This window comes from Geotrypetes seraphini, chromosome 1, assembly GCF_902459505.1.
Source record: "Geotrypetes seraphini chromosome 1, aGeoSer1.1, whole genome shotgun sequence".
NCBI lineage: Eukaryota > Metazoa > Chordata > Amphibia > Gymnophiona > Dermophiidae > Geotrypetes > Geotrypetes seraphini.
This window is the reverse complement of record NC_047084.1, coordinates 114,471,587-114,484,806: the sequence shown is the minus strand read 5'-3', so window position 1 is coordinate 114,484,806 and position 13,220 is coordinate 114,471,587.

Sequence of the window (13,220 nt, the reverse complement as noted above, 5' to 3'; positions counted from 1 at the left end):
CATGATCTTGTAGGTCTCTATCATATCCCTTCTAATCCTCCTCTTCTCCAGGGAAAAGAGCCCCAGTTTCTCCAATCTCTCTGTGTATGAAAGGTTTTCCATACCTTTTATCAAACGCGTCGCTCTCCTTTGAACCTTCTCGAGTATCGCCATATCCTTCTTAAGGTATGGCGACCAATATTGAACGCAGTACTCCAGATGTGGGCGCACCATCGCCCAATACAACGGCAGGATAATTTCGTTCTGATTGTAATACCCTTCTTGATTATTCCTAGCATCCTATTCGCTTTCTTAGCGGCCGCTGCGCATTGTGTCGACGGCTTCATTGTCTTGTCCACTATTACCCCCAAGTCCCTTTCTTGGGTACTTTTCAGCCCATCGTATAGTTGTACCTCGGATTTCTGCTTCCTACATGCAATACTTTACATTTCTCTACATTGAACTTCATCTGCCATCTCGTCGCCCACTCCCCCAGCTTATTCAGGTCCCTTTGTAATTCCTCGCAGTCCTCTTTAATCCGAGCAGCACTAAATAGTTTGGTATCGTGTGCAAATTTTATTATTTCACACTTTATCCCTGTTTCTATATCATTTATAAATATATTGAATAGCAGCGGTCCAAGCACCGACCCCTGCGGAACACCAGAAGGCTTCCCTCCAATGACATCAGAGGGAAGCTTTCCAAGGCAGCTGGGCATCCCAGTTACCTCCTTCAGAACCATCCAGCTGGGCTTCCCCATCCAGCCTTCAGCCGCACACTGGCAGCATCTCTTACATGCTACACATGGCTAACCTGGAAGCAGCTGATGTCAGAGGGTAGACTTGTGGGTCAGCCACATGCAGCGTATAAGAGCCATTGCCACCACTACAGGGGATCCCATGCCCCCTGCCAGCATTCCCCTCTCAAGCTGACCCAGAAGGCTTCCCGCCAATGTCAGATCTGACGTCAGAAGGAAGCCTTCCATGGCAGCGGGGTACCTCCTTCAGGGCTGTCCATAAGAACATAAGAAATGCCTCTGCTGGGTCAGACCTGAGGTCCATCGCGCCCAGCAGTCCGCTCACGCGGCGGCCCAACAGGTCCAGGACCTGTGCAGTAAATTTCTATCTATACCCCTCTATCCCCTTTTCCAGCAGGAATTTGTCTAATCCTTTCTTGAACCCCAGTACCGTACTCTGCCCTATAACGTCCTCTGGAATTGTATTCCAGGTGTCCACCACACGTTGTGTAAAGAAGAACTTCCTAGCATTTGTTTTGAATTTGCCCCCTTTCAACTTTTCCGAATGCCCTCTTGTTTTTTTATTTTCTGAAAGTTTGAAGAATCTGTCCTCTACTCTCTCTATGCCCTTCATGATCTTGTAAGTCTCTATCATATCCCCTCTTAATCTTCTCTTTTCCAGGGAAAAGAGTCCCAGTTTTTCCAATCTCTCAGCGTATGAAAGGCTTTCCATCCCCTTAATCAGTCGTGTCGCTCTCCTCTGAACTCTCTCGAGTAATGCCATATCCTTCTTAAGGTACGGTGACCAATACTGGACGCAGTACTCAAGATGTGGATGCACCATTGCCCGATACAGCGGCAGGATAACTTCTTTCGTTCTGGTTGTAATACCTTTCTTGATTATACCTAGCATTCTATTCGCTCTCTTAGCGGCAGCTGCGCACTGTGCTGTCGGCTTCATTGTCATGTCCACCATCACCCCCAAGTCCCTTTCTTGGGTACTCTCATTCAAAAACATCCCTCCCATCGCATAATTATACCTCGGGTTTTTGCTTCCCACATGCAATACTTTACACTTCTCAACATTGAATTTCATCTGCCATCTCTCTGCCCATTCCCCTAGTTTGTCCAAGTCCCTTTGCAATTCTTCGCAGTCCTCCTTTGTCCGAGCTCCACTAAATAGTTTGGTGTCGTCTGCAAATTTTATTATCTCACACTTCGTCCCTGTTTCTAGATCATTTATGAAGGCTTCTTCCAGCCTTCAGCCGCACACGGGCAGCAGCTCTTGCTGTACATGGCTGACCCAGAAGCTACTGCTGTCAGAGAGAACACTTGTGGGTCAGCCACGTGCAGCATGTAAGAGCCGCTGCCTGCATGCGGCTGAAGGCTGGAGGAAGCAGACCAGCTGGATGGCCCTGGAGCGAGCAAGTAAGGGTACATGAGAGTGGGAGAAAGGAGGGCATTAGGACATGGGAGGGGCACAAATTTGGGACAAAGGCAGAAAGGGAGCATGAACTCGGGACACAGGAGGAAGGAAGGGGGCATGAACTTGGGACACAAGGGAGGGAGGACAGTGGCATAGGCAGGAGGGAGGGAATAGAAAGGGAGAATTATTGGGCATGAGTGTGTGAGTGAGAGGGAAAGATTGTGCACGTGGGGAAAGGAAGAACGAGGAAATTGGGCAGAGAGAGCATTGAGGTAGAGATGCATAGGGAATAGAAGGATGAGAGGGGGAAATGTTGGATATGGTGGTGGAGAAAGAACAGAGGGACAGATTGAAGGGGATGCAAAGGGGATGAATGTTGGACATAATGTTGGAGGGAGAGATATGGCATTGTGCTGAAGGGGGGGGGTGATAGGAGAAATAGGCACAGGGCTAGTGGGCAGTGGTGAAAAATGCTGCACACGGGGGATGAGAGAGGGAGAAATGTTGGATGTGGCAGTAGAGGGAGTGCGAGAGATGCACCCTGAATTTCTCTCCCCACTCCCTTTGCAGCAAGGGAGGGAATGAGAGGAGGACAGTGAGAGAGAAAGATAAGGAGACATGTTGCCAAAAGAGCTGGAGGAGAGAGGAAGAAAAATTGGACTCATGGACAGGCAGAGAGAGATGTTGGTTGGGGAAGGGAACGAGGTCCAGTGGAGAGGAAGCTTGCAGGAGGCAGAAATAAATAAATTTTGGTTGCACAGTCAGATGGAAATGCAACCAGACACTCATGAAATCACCAGACACAGAGGTAGGAAAAATGACTTTATTTTAAATTTCGTGATTGAAATGTATCAGTTTTGAGAATTTATATCTGCTGTCTATATTTTGCACTATATTTGTCTATTTTTCTACAGTTGTTAGTAAGGTGACATTGCATATTTTAAAGTCATTTGCCTTGACCTCTGTGACCCCCCCACCAAAAAAAATATATATATAAATGCGTACAGTGAAAGGGACTATAGCTGAACTGCTTCTACTAATAATCTGTCAATCAAATCAGGAAAGATTCCGGAAGACTTGAAGGTGGAGAATGTTACGCCGATCTTCAAAAAAGGTTCGAGGGGAGATCCAGGAAACTATAGCCTGGCGACTCTGACCTCGGTATCGGGAAAGATGGTAAAGGCATTGATAAAGGACCACATCATTGATCACCTTGACGGATACAATCTGATGAGGACCAGCCAGCACGGCTTCAGCAAAGGAAGATATTGCTTCACGAACTTGCTGTACTTCTTCGAGAGAGTAAACAGGCGGATAGACAAGGGTAACCTAGTCGACATTGTATGTCTGGATTTTTAGAAGGCGTTCCATAAGGTTCCATATGAACAACTACTTTGGAAAATTGCGAGCCATAGAATCGCAGGTGAAATACTCACATGGATTAAAAACTGGCTGGCAGATAGGAAACAGAGAGTGGGGGTAAATGGACAATACTCAAACTGGTAGACCGTCACCAGTGGGGTACCACAGGGCTCGGTGCTTAGACACGTGTTCTTCAACATCTTTATAAACGATCTGGAAATTGGTACGACGAGCGAGGTGATTAAATTTGTGGACGATACGAAGTTATTCAGAGTAGTGAAGACACAGGGGGATTGCAAAGATCTGCAACGTGACATAATCAAGCTCGATAAATCAGCATCGACATGGTAAATGCGGTTTAACGTGGATAAGTGTAAAGTGATGCATGTCGGTAACAAAAATCTCGTACGAATACAGGATGTCTGTGGCGGTACTTGGAGAGACCTCCCAGGAAAGAGACTTGGGAGTTCTGATCAACAAGTTGAAGCCGGCGGCAGCAAAAAGGGTGAACAGAATGCTAGGAATGATTAAGAAGGGGATCATGAACAGATCGGAGAAGGTTATCATGCCACTGTACCGGGCCATGGTGCCCCCTCACCTGGAGTATAGAGAGCGGAATGGGAACGGGGACGATGGGAATCCCGCGGGATCCCGGAGGTTCCCGCTTCGGGTCACGGGGATCCCGTGGGGACATAGTAACATAGTAGATGACGGCAGATAAAGACCCGAATGGTCCATCCAGTCTGCCCAACCTGATTCAATTTAAATTTTTTAAATTTTTTCTTCTTAGCTATTTCTGGGCAAGAATCCAAAGCTTTACCCGATACTGTGCTTGGGTTCCTACTGCCGAAATCTCTGTTAAGACTTACTCCAGCCCATCTACACCCTCCCAGCCATTGAAGCCCTCCCCAGCCCACCCTCCACCAAACGGCCATATACAGACACAGACCGTGCAAGTCTGCCCAGTACTGGCCTTAGTTCAATATTTAATATTATTTTCTGATTCTTAATCCTCTGTGTTCATCCCACGCTTCTTTGAACTCAGTCACAGTTTTACTCTCCACCACCTCTCTCGGGAGCGCATTCCAGGCATCCACCACCCTCTCCGTAAAGTAAAATTTCCTAACATTGCCCCTGAATCTACCACCCCTCAACCTCAAATTATGCCCTCTGGTTTTACCATTTTCCTTTCTCTGGAAAATATTTTGTTCTACGTTAATACCCTTCAAGTATTTGAACATCTGAATCATATCGCCCCTGTCTCTCCTTTCCTCCAGGGTATACATATTCAGGGCTTCCAGTCTCTCCTCATACGTCTTCTGGCGCAAGCCTCCTATCATTTTCGTCGCCCTCCTCTGGACCGCCCTCCTCTGGTCTTGGACGCCCCCTAGGGTTGCAGGGATCCCATGGGGACACCCCCTAGGGTCGCGGGGATCCCATGGGGATGCCCCTAGGGTCACGGGGTTCCTGCGGGGTTGGATGCACTCGAGCCACGTGGCTCGTCTTCTTTTCCCTACCTGTCCTGCCGCAGCACACAGCCGACCCAGAAGTCTTCCATGATGTCAGTGCTGACGTCGGAGGGAGGGCTTAAGCAAAGCCCTCCCTCCCTCCGACGTCAGCGCTGACATCGGGAAGACTTCCGGTCAGCTGTGTGCTGCGGCAGGGCATGTAAGGAAAATTCAAGTTAGCGGTCCGCCCCGGGGAAGCCTTAGGTGGGGTGCAGAGCCGGCCAGATCCCCTTACCTTCGTGGCGCTTCCCCCCGACTGACCGACAACAGGCCCGGTCTGACAAACCTCCCTGCCCTGTAGCCACGAATCTAAATTACCTTCTTACAGCAGCTGGATTCGGGGCAGGGAGGTTTGTCGGACCGAGCCTGTTCTGTTGTCGGGCAGGCAGGGAAGCGCCACGAAGGTAAGGGGCAGGGAGGGAGAAAGGGAGGAAAGGTGGAGTGGAGAGGAAAAGACGCTTAAGGGAAATGGGTAAAACAGAGGGGGGAGAAGGACGCTGAAACTTAAAGCAGAGGAAGTTGCTATGGCCTGGCTTGTGTGGCACCCACGCTGCCAGGGATAAAGAAGGGTGGCAAAGCCCGAATCTCGGGAGCAAGTTCAGTGCAATGGTGCAGATTTTGAAAAGTCACTTCCTAGCCCGAGGATGACTTTATAAGTAGCTGCTGGTGTTGCACCAGGAAGCTGCCTCGTACATGCTGAGCTGCTGTAAAATAACACACACACACACCAGCTGCTTTCCTTTTATCAGCTCGGGGAGGTTTTTGTATGTGGTGTATGCGTGCGTGTGTGTCTGATGGCTGAGAACACTGTCACGATGGCACAGTGACTTGCACACTAACCATGGCCACCAGAGAAGACCTATACAGCAAAGTCAACCCAAGAAGGCACAGACAGCACAAGGCTGGGACAGTCAAACATGGATCGTCACTGGACATTCTGTTATCTATGGGGTTCCCTAAAGCTCGGGCGTAAGTGGACACCTCCAGTTCTTCCTTTTCTTGCAGGGCTGCTTGGCATGGCTTTTTGTTTTCTAGGGAGCAGCAGCCGAGTCTGGCTGAAAACACATCTGGATTCTTCTTGTCTTGTGCTGTACTTGTAGCCAGGGAATTGCAGGGGGTAGGAGGGTGGGGATGCAGTGTTGTGGAGGTACCCTGCGACCCCGGGACGGTGCAGAACGCAGGTAATTAGGAAATGCTTTCTCTTTCGATTTGATTTTTTTTCTTTTACATAGTAACATAGTAGATGACGGCAGATAAAGACCCGAATGGTCCATCCAGTCTGCCCAACCTGATTCAATTTAAATTTTTTTTTTTTTTTTTTTTTCTTCTTCTTAGCTATTTCTGGGCGAGAATCCAAAGCTTTACCCGGTACTGTGCTTGGGTTCCAACTGCCGAAATCTCTGTTAAGACTTACTCCAGCCCATCTACACCCTCCCAGCCATTGAAGCCCTTCCCTGCCCATCCTCCTCCAAACGGCCATACACAGACACAGACTGTACAAGTCTGCCCAGTAATTGGCCTAGTTCAATCTTTAATATTATTTTCTGATTCTAAATCTTCTGTGTTCATCCCACGCTTCTTTGAACTCAGTCACAGTTTTACTCTCCACCACCTCTCTCGGGAGCGCATTCCAGGCATCCGTAAAGTAGAATTTCCTAACATTGCCCCTGAATCTATCACCCCTCAACCTCAAATTATGTCCTCTGGTTTTACCATTTTCCTTTCTCTGGAAAAGATTTTGTTCTACGTTAATACCCTTTAAGTATTTGAACGTCTGAATCATATCTCCCCTGCCTCTCCTTTCCTCTAGGGTATACATATTCAGGGCTTCCAGTCTCTCCTCATACGTCTTCTGGCGCAAGCCTCCTATCATTTTCGTCGCCCTCCTCTGGACCGCCTCAAGTCTTCTTACGTCTTTCGCCAGATATGGTCTCCAAAACTGAACACAATACTCCAAGTGGGGCCTCACCAATGACCTGTACAGGGGCATCAACACCTTCTTTCTTCTACTGACTACGCCTCTCTTTATACAGCCCAGCATCCTTCTGGCAGCAGCCACTGCTTTGTCGCATTGTTTTTTCGCCTTTAGATCTTCGGACACTATCACCCCAAGGTCCCTCTCCCCGTCCGTGCATATCAGCTTCTCTCCTCCCAGCATATACGGTTCCTTCCTATTATTAATCCCCAAATGCATTACTCTGCATTTCTTTGCATTGAATTTTAGTTGCCAGGCATTAGACCATTCCTCTAACTTTTGCAGATCCTTTTTCATATTTTCCACTCCCTCTTCGGTGTCTACTCTGTTACAAATCTTGGTATCATCTGCAAAAAGGCACACTTTTCCTTCTAACCCTTCAGCAATGTCACTTACATACATATTGAACAGGATTGGCCCCAGCACCGAACCCTGAGGGACTCCACTAGTCACCTTTCCTTCCTTCGAGCGACTTCCATTAACCACCACCCTCTGGCGTCTGTCCGACAGCCAGTTTCTGACCCAGTTCACCACTTTGGGTCCTAACTTCAGCCCTTCAAGTTTGTTCAACAGCCTCCTATGAGGAACTGTATCAAAGGCTTTGCTGAAATCCAAGTAAATTACATCTAGCATATGTCCTCGATCCAGCTCTCTGGTCACCCAATCAAAAAATTCAATCAGGTTCGTTTGGCACGATTTACCTTTTGTAAAGCCATGTTGCCTCGGATCCTGTAACCCATTAGATTCAAGGAAATACACTATCCTTTCTTTCAGCAACACTTCCATTATTTTTCCAACAACTGAAGTGAGGCTCACCGGCCTGTAGTTTCCTGCTTCATCCCTGTGACCACTTTTATGAATAGGGACCACATCCGCTCTCCTCCAATCCCCAGGAATCACTCCCGTCTCCAGAGATTTGTTGAACAAGTCTTTAATAGGACTCGCCAGAACCTCTCTGAGTTCCCTTAGTATCCTGGGATGGATCCCGTCTGGTCCCATCGCTTTGTCCACCTTCAGTTTTTCAAGTTGCTCATAAACACCCTCCTCCGTGAACGGCGCAGAATCTACTCCATTTTCTCGTGTAACTTTGCCGGACAATCTCGGTCCTTCTCCAGGATTTTCTTCTGTGAACACAGAACAGAAGTATTTGTTTAGCACATTTGCTTTCTCCTCATCACTCTCCACATATTTGTTCCCAGCATCTTTTAGCCTAGCAATTCCATTTTTTATCTTCCTCCTTTCACTAATATATCTGAAAAAATTTTTATCTCCCTTTTTTACATTTTTAGCCATTTGTTCTTCCGCCTGTGCCTTCGCCAAACGTATCTCTCTCTTGGCTTCTTTCAGTTTCACCCTGTAGTCCTTTCTGCTCTCCTCTTCTTGGGTTTTTTTATATTTCATGAACGCCAACTCTTTCGCCTTTATTTTCTCAGCCACTAGGTTGGAGAACCATATCGGCTTCCTTTTTCTTTTGTTTTTATTGATTTTCTTCACATAAAGGTCCGTAGCCATTTTTATCGCTCCTTTCAGCTTAGACCACTGTCTTTCCACTTCTCTTATGTCCTCCCATCCTAACAGCTCTTTCTTCAGGTACTTTCCCATTGCATTAAAGTCCGTACGTTTGAAATCTAGGACTTTAAGTATCGTGCGGCCGCTCTCCACTTTAGCCATTATATCAAACCAAACCGTTTGATGATCGCTACTACCCAGGTGAGCACCCACTCGAACATTAGAGATACTCTCTCCATTTGTGAGGACCAGATCCAATATCGCTTTTTCCCTTGTGGGTTCCGTCACCATTTGTCTGAGCAGAGCCTCTTGAAAGGCATCCACAATCTCCCTACTTCTTTCCGATTCCGCAGACGGAACATTCCAGTCCGCATCCGGCAGGTTGAAATCTCCCAACAGCAGAACCTCCTCTTTCCTTCCAAACTTTTGGATATCCACAATCAGATCCTTATCAATTTGCTGCGATTGAGTCGGAGGTCTGTAGACTACACCCACGTAGGTAGAAGTTTTTTTTAAATTAAAACTGGCTTGTGGATTTCGCTGACATACGCCTGCAATAATGCATCAGCCTGAAAGCACATGGGGAAGACAAAGGGGTGGAGAAGGACGCTGAAAGGACATGGGGGAGAAGGATGCTGAAAGGACATGGGGAAGACGGGGGGAGAGAAGGTCACTGAAAGACATGGGGAAGACAGAGGGGGAGAAGGACACTGAAAGGACATGGGGAAGACCCTCCGCTCAAAATCGGAAATACGCCTATGCATTCCCCCTGGAAGGTCCCTCCTCTCAGAAACTGCCCGCAAACGATCCTACAGCCACTTCATCCCACATCTCTGGAATAAACTCCCCCCCCAACTCAGGCAACAGAACTCTTTATTGACATTCCGTAAAATGGTAAAGACCCTCCTCTTCAACTAAAGGTCTCCCTCAGTCTACACCCCCCCTTAAACCCCACCTCTCTCTTCTCTCCCCTATTTAACTTCTCCTAAATTTCAGTATAGTCCTCTCTTAGTCTGTACTCTGATAAATTGTCTATACTCTGAAAAATTGTCTGTAGCCTGATAAATACTGCTCAATCTTGTATGTCCAAGCATCTAAACCTATTGCACATTTATTTGCCTAACTACTTCTACTGTGTATGTTTACTTGTAGACCGTTCTGAGCTACTGGGAGAACGGGATATAAATCTAAATAAATAAATAAATAAATAAATAAATAAATAAATAAGACAGAGGGGGGAGAAGGATACTGAAAGCACATGGGGAAGACAGAGGGAGGAGAAGGACGCTGACAGGACATGGGGAAGATGGGGGGAGAAGGACGTTGAAAGGAAATGGGGAAGAGAGTTGGGAGAAGATGCTGAAGGGAAATGGGGAAGAGAGAGTGGGACAAAGACGCTGGCAGGGAAGAAGATAGAGATGTCAGACTATGGGGGAGCGGAGGGCGGAGGGAAGATGGGTGCCAGACCAATTTGGAAGGGGGGAGAGGCACAGTAACAGAGCAAATAGAAGACACAGAGAGAAGAGAGATAGTGGATGGAAGGAATTGAATGAGAACATGAGGAAAGCAGAAACCAGGCAACAAAGGCAGGAAAAAAATTATATATCTTTTTTTTGTTTCAGCATAAAGTAGTATATTATTTGTGTTGATAAAAATTTATAAACATTAGAGGCTCTGGTAGAAACCCAGTTACAAAGTATGTATTCTTCCCAATTAATATTTCCAAATTAATAAAGTCTCCTTGCTTATTTGTATATGGGTTTCTATCAGAGCCATTAATTCAGTAGCATAATTAAATGAAATAACTATTTCTGAAGTTTATGGGGACGGAGGGGATTTCTGTCCCTGCGCAACTCTCTACTGGAGTACTGCATCCAGAACTGGTCACCATACATGAAGGAGGACACGGTACTACTCGAAAGGGTCCAGAGAGAAGCGACTAAAATGGTTAAGGGGCTGGAGGAGTTGCCGTACAGTGAGATATTAGAGAAACGGCCTCTTCTCCCTTGAAAAGAGGAGACTGAGAGGGTTCAAGATACTAAAGGGAATACACTTAATAGATAAAGACAGGTTGTTCACCCTCTCCAAGATAGGGAGAACGAGAGGGCACTCTCTAAAGTTAAAAGGGGATATATTCTGTACAAACGTAAGGAAGTTCTTCTTCACTCAGAGAGTGGTGGAAAACTGGAATGCTCTTCCGGAGTCTGTTGTAGGGGAAAATACCCTCCAGGGATTCAAGACAAAGTTAGACAAGTTCTGCTGAACCGGAACGTAAACAGGTGAGGCTGGACTCATTTAGAGCACTGGTCTTTGACCTAAGGGCCGCCGTGTGAGCAGACTGCTGGGCATGATGGACCACTGGTCTGACCCAGCAGCAGCAATTCTTATGTTCTTATATTGTGTGTATATGAAAAATGAATGGAAGAGATTGCATTACAATTAGTACTTTTATTATGGGGGTGGGGTCTGGGGCAGAGCTTTGGGCAGGGTTCTCAGTTTGATATTTGTTAGATTTAGGGGGTTCTTGGCTTGAAGAAGTTGAGAAACTCTTTGTCTTACACAATACATGGTGAAAGATTATTTAATAATGGGAGGAGAACCTGTAATTTGGCTCAGTAGTTTCAGTGGATAATTCAGGCAAGATGCATAACTTTAATTATTCAGCAGGCTTGCTTTCAACATTTTTTTGTTGTTGTTGTTGCTTCATGCACTGGGATGATAACTTTCAAAATGTGGAATAACCTACTGCTCCACTTTTGCTTGACTTTCACCCCAGTTTGGGAGGAATAGGTCAGTGCTAGAATAATTTAAGTGTTACAGAACTCAACATGAAGTACACTTCCCCCTCCATATTTGCAGTTTCTGTATCTACAGATTCACTTATTCGCAATTTTAAGCCTAAAATTCCTTTTTCTTTTTTTCGGGCTAATTTAAGCCCTGAAGGTCCCCCCCCCCCTTAAGCCTTACCTTGTGGTCTGGCGGGTTTTCAGGGCAGGAGCAATCTTCCCACGCTCCTGCTCCGTGCAGATCGTTCACAGGAAATGGCTCGAGAGACTACGGGAGCTCAAGGCATCCATTTCCTGTGAGCGATCTGTACGAGGCAGGAGCGTGGGAAGATCGCTCATGCCTGAAAACTTAAAACAGCCGGGGGAAGCAGGGGTTAGGAGCAGAATCGGCCCGAATATTATTCATGGTTTTTTCATATTCGCGGGCCGTTCTACCCCTAACCACCACGAATACGGAGGTGGAAGTGTAAATGGTAATAAGCTTTCAAGTATTGAAAAATAGTATATGAAAACCTGACCCCTAAAAGAAGTACCTCAAGATTATCATTAGGGAATACTGGCATTGGCAAGGACAGGAGCAGCATAGGATCACTCCTACCAACCCCTTTAGGGACAAAGGACTTTGACAGGCACACACAGAGTGCCTTTGGTGGAAGAGGAGGTCTTCCAGTGGAGTGGGAAAATTCCAGAGGGTATACTAGACTTTATCAGCCAAGTTATGGGTTTGGGTATTCGCATTTGCGCCAGAGTTCTCCATAGTTTATCATGATCCCCACAATCAAAGCTTTGCCGTGATCAATGAAATATAGGGGCTTTTGGTATTCTTTGCTCTTCTTCAATATCCATCTAACATTGGCAGTAATGTCTCTTGTTCCTCAACATTTTCTGAAACCAACTTGAACTATATTTTCCACTATGATTGTAGCCTTTGTTGTATTAGTTTCAGCAATATTTGCTGACATGTGGAATTAATGCAGTCATTCTGTAGTTGTTACAGGCCTTAGAGTCACGTTTCTTCAGTATAGGTAAGAACAGCGATCTCCAATTGGTTTGCCATGTTTTTTCCTTCCAAATCTGTTAACACAGTCGAGCGAGGGCCATAATAGCTAGCACCTTCTGAGCCTTTGATTAATTCAACTGGAATACCATTGATAACCAAGTGACTTATTTTTCAAAAAAGCTTTAATTGCTGCTATGACTTCTTCTTTTAAAATATCTGGATCTTCTTTGGAACACAAGTTGATGGCTCTAATATTAGGACTTGAGGGACTCTTCAGGTTGATGAGGATTATATCAAAGGCCTTTAATTGGGGGGTCCTCAGTAGGGAGTTTGTGCTTAGAGGAGGAAAGTGGTCAACTGATATGAATGTTGCTGAGCAGAGTCTCATGCTGCATCTTCATAAACAGAGAACACAGGAGCCAGAAACTTTGTGCACTGCGATATTGCAGGGTGGACACTCCCATGGTAAATTAAGGTACAGTAAAATCCCAACTTTAATACATCTCATAATTACCCTCCCCCTTCAAAAAAATCTGGCAGGGACATTGTTTAAAGATACTATCTTAGAAGCCCAGACCACATTTATTCAACATGTCAAAAAAGGTAGGAGAAAAGCCATACAACAGCCATTATAGTTAAAAGGTGAGGTGAAAGAGGAAAAGGAGCCAATGGAAAAAAAATCCCAGGAAGCAGAATAAGCATCAGCAGTTAGATGGAAAGCATTGCTAAAGAAGGTTAAAAGAGATTTTGAAAAGAATCTGGCCTTTGAGGAGGGGAACATTCACAGCAAAATCTTTTTCAGGGATTTTAGAAACAGGAAGCTTGTACCAGTTAGTTGGGTTGTTAGATCATCAAGGAACAAAATGAACATTCAGAGAGACTAAATTAATCTTTGTTTCGGCCTTTTCTGAAGGAGCCACCCCAGCCAGAATTGGTATT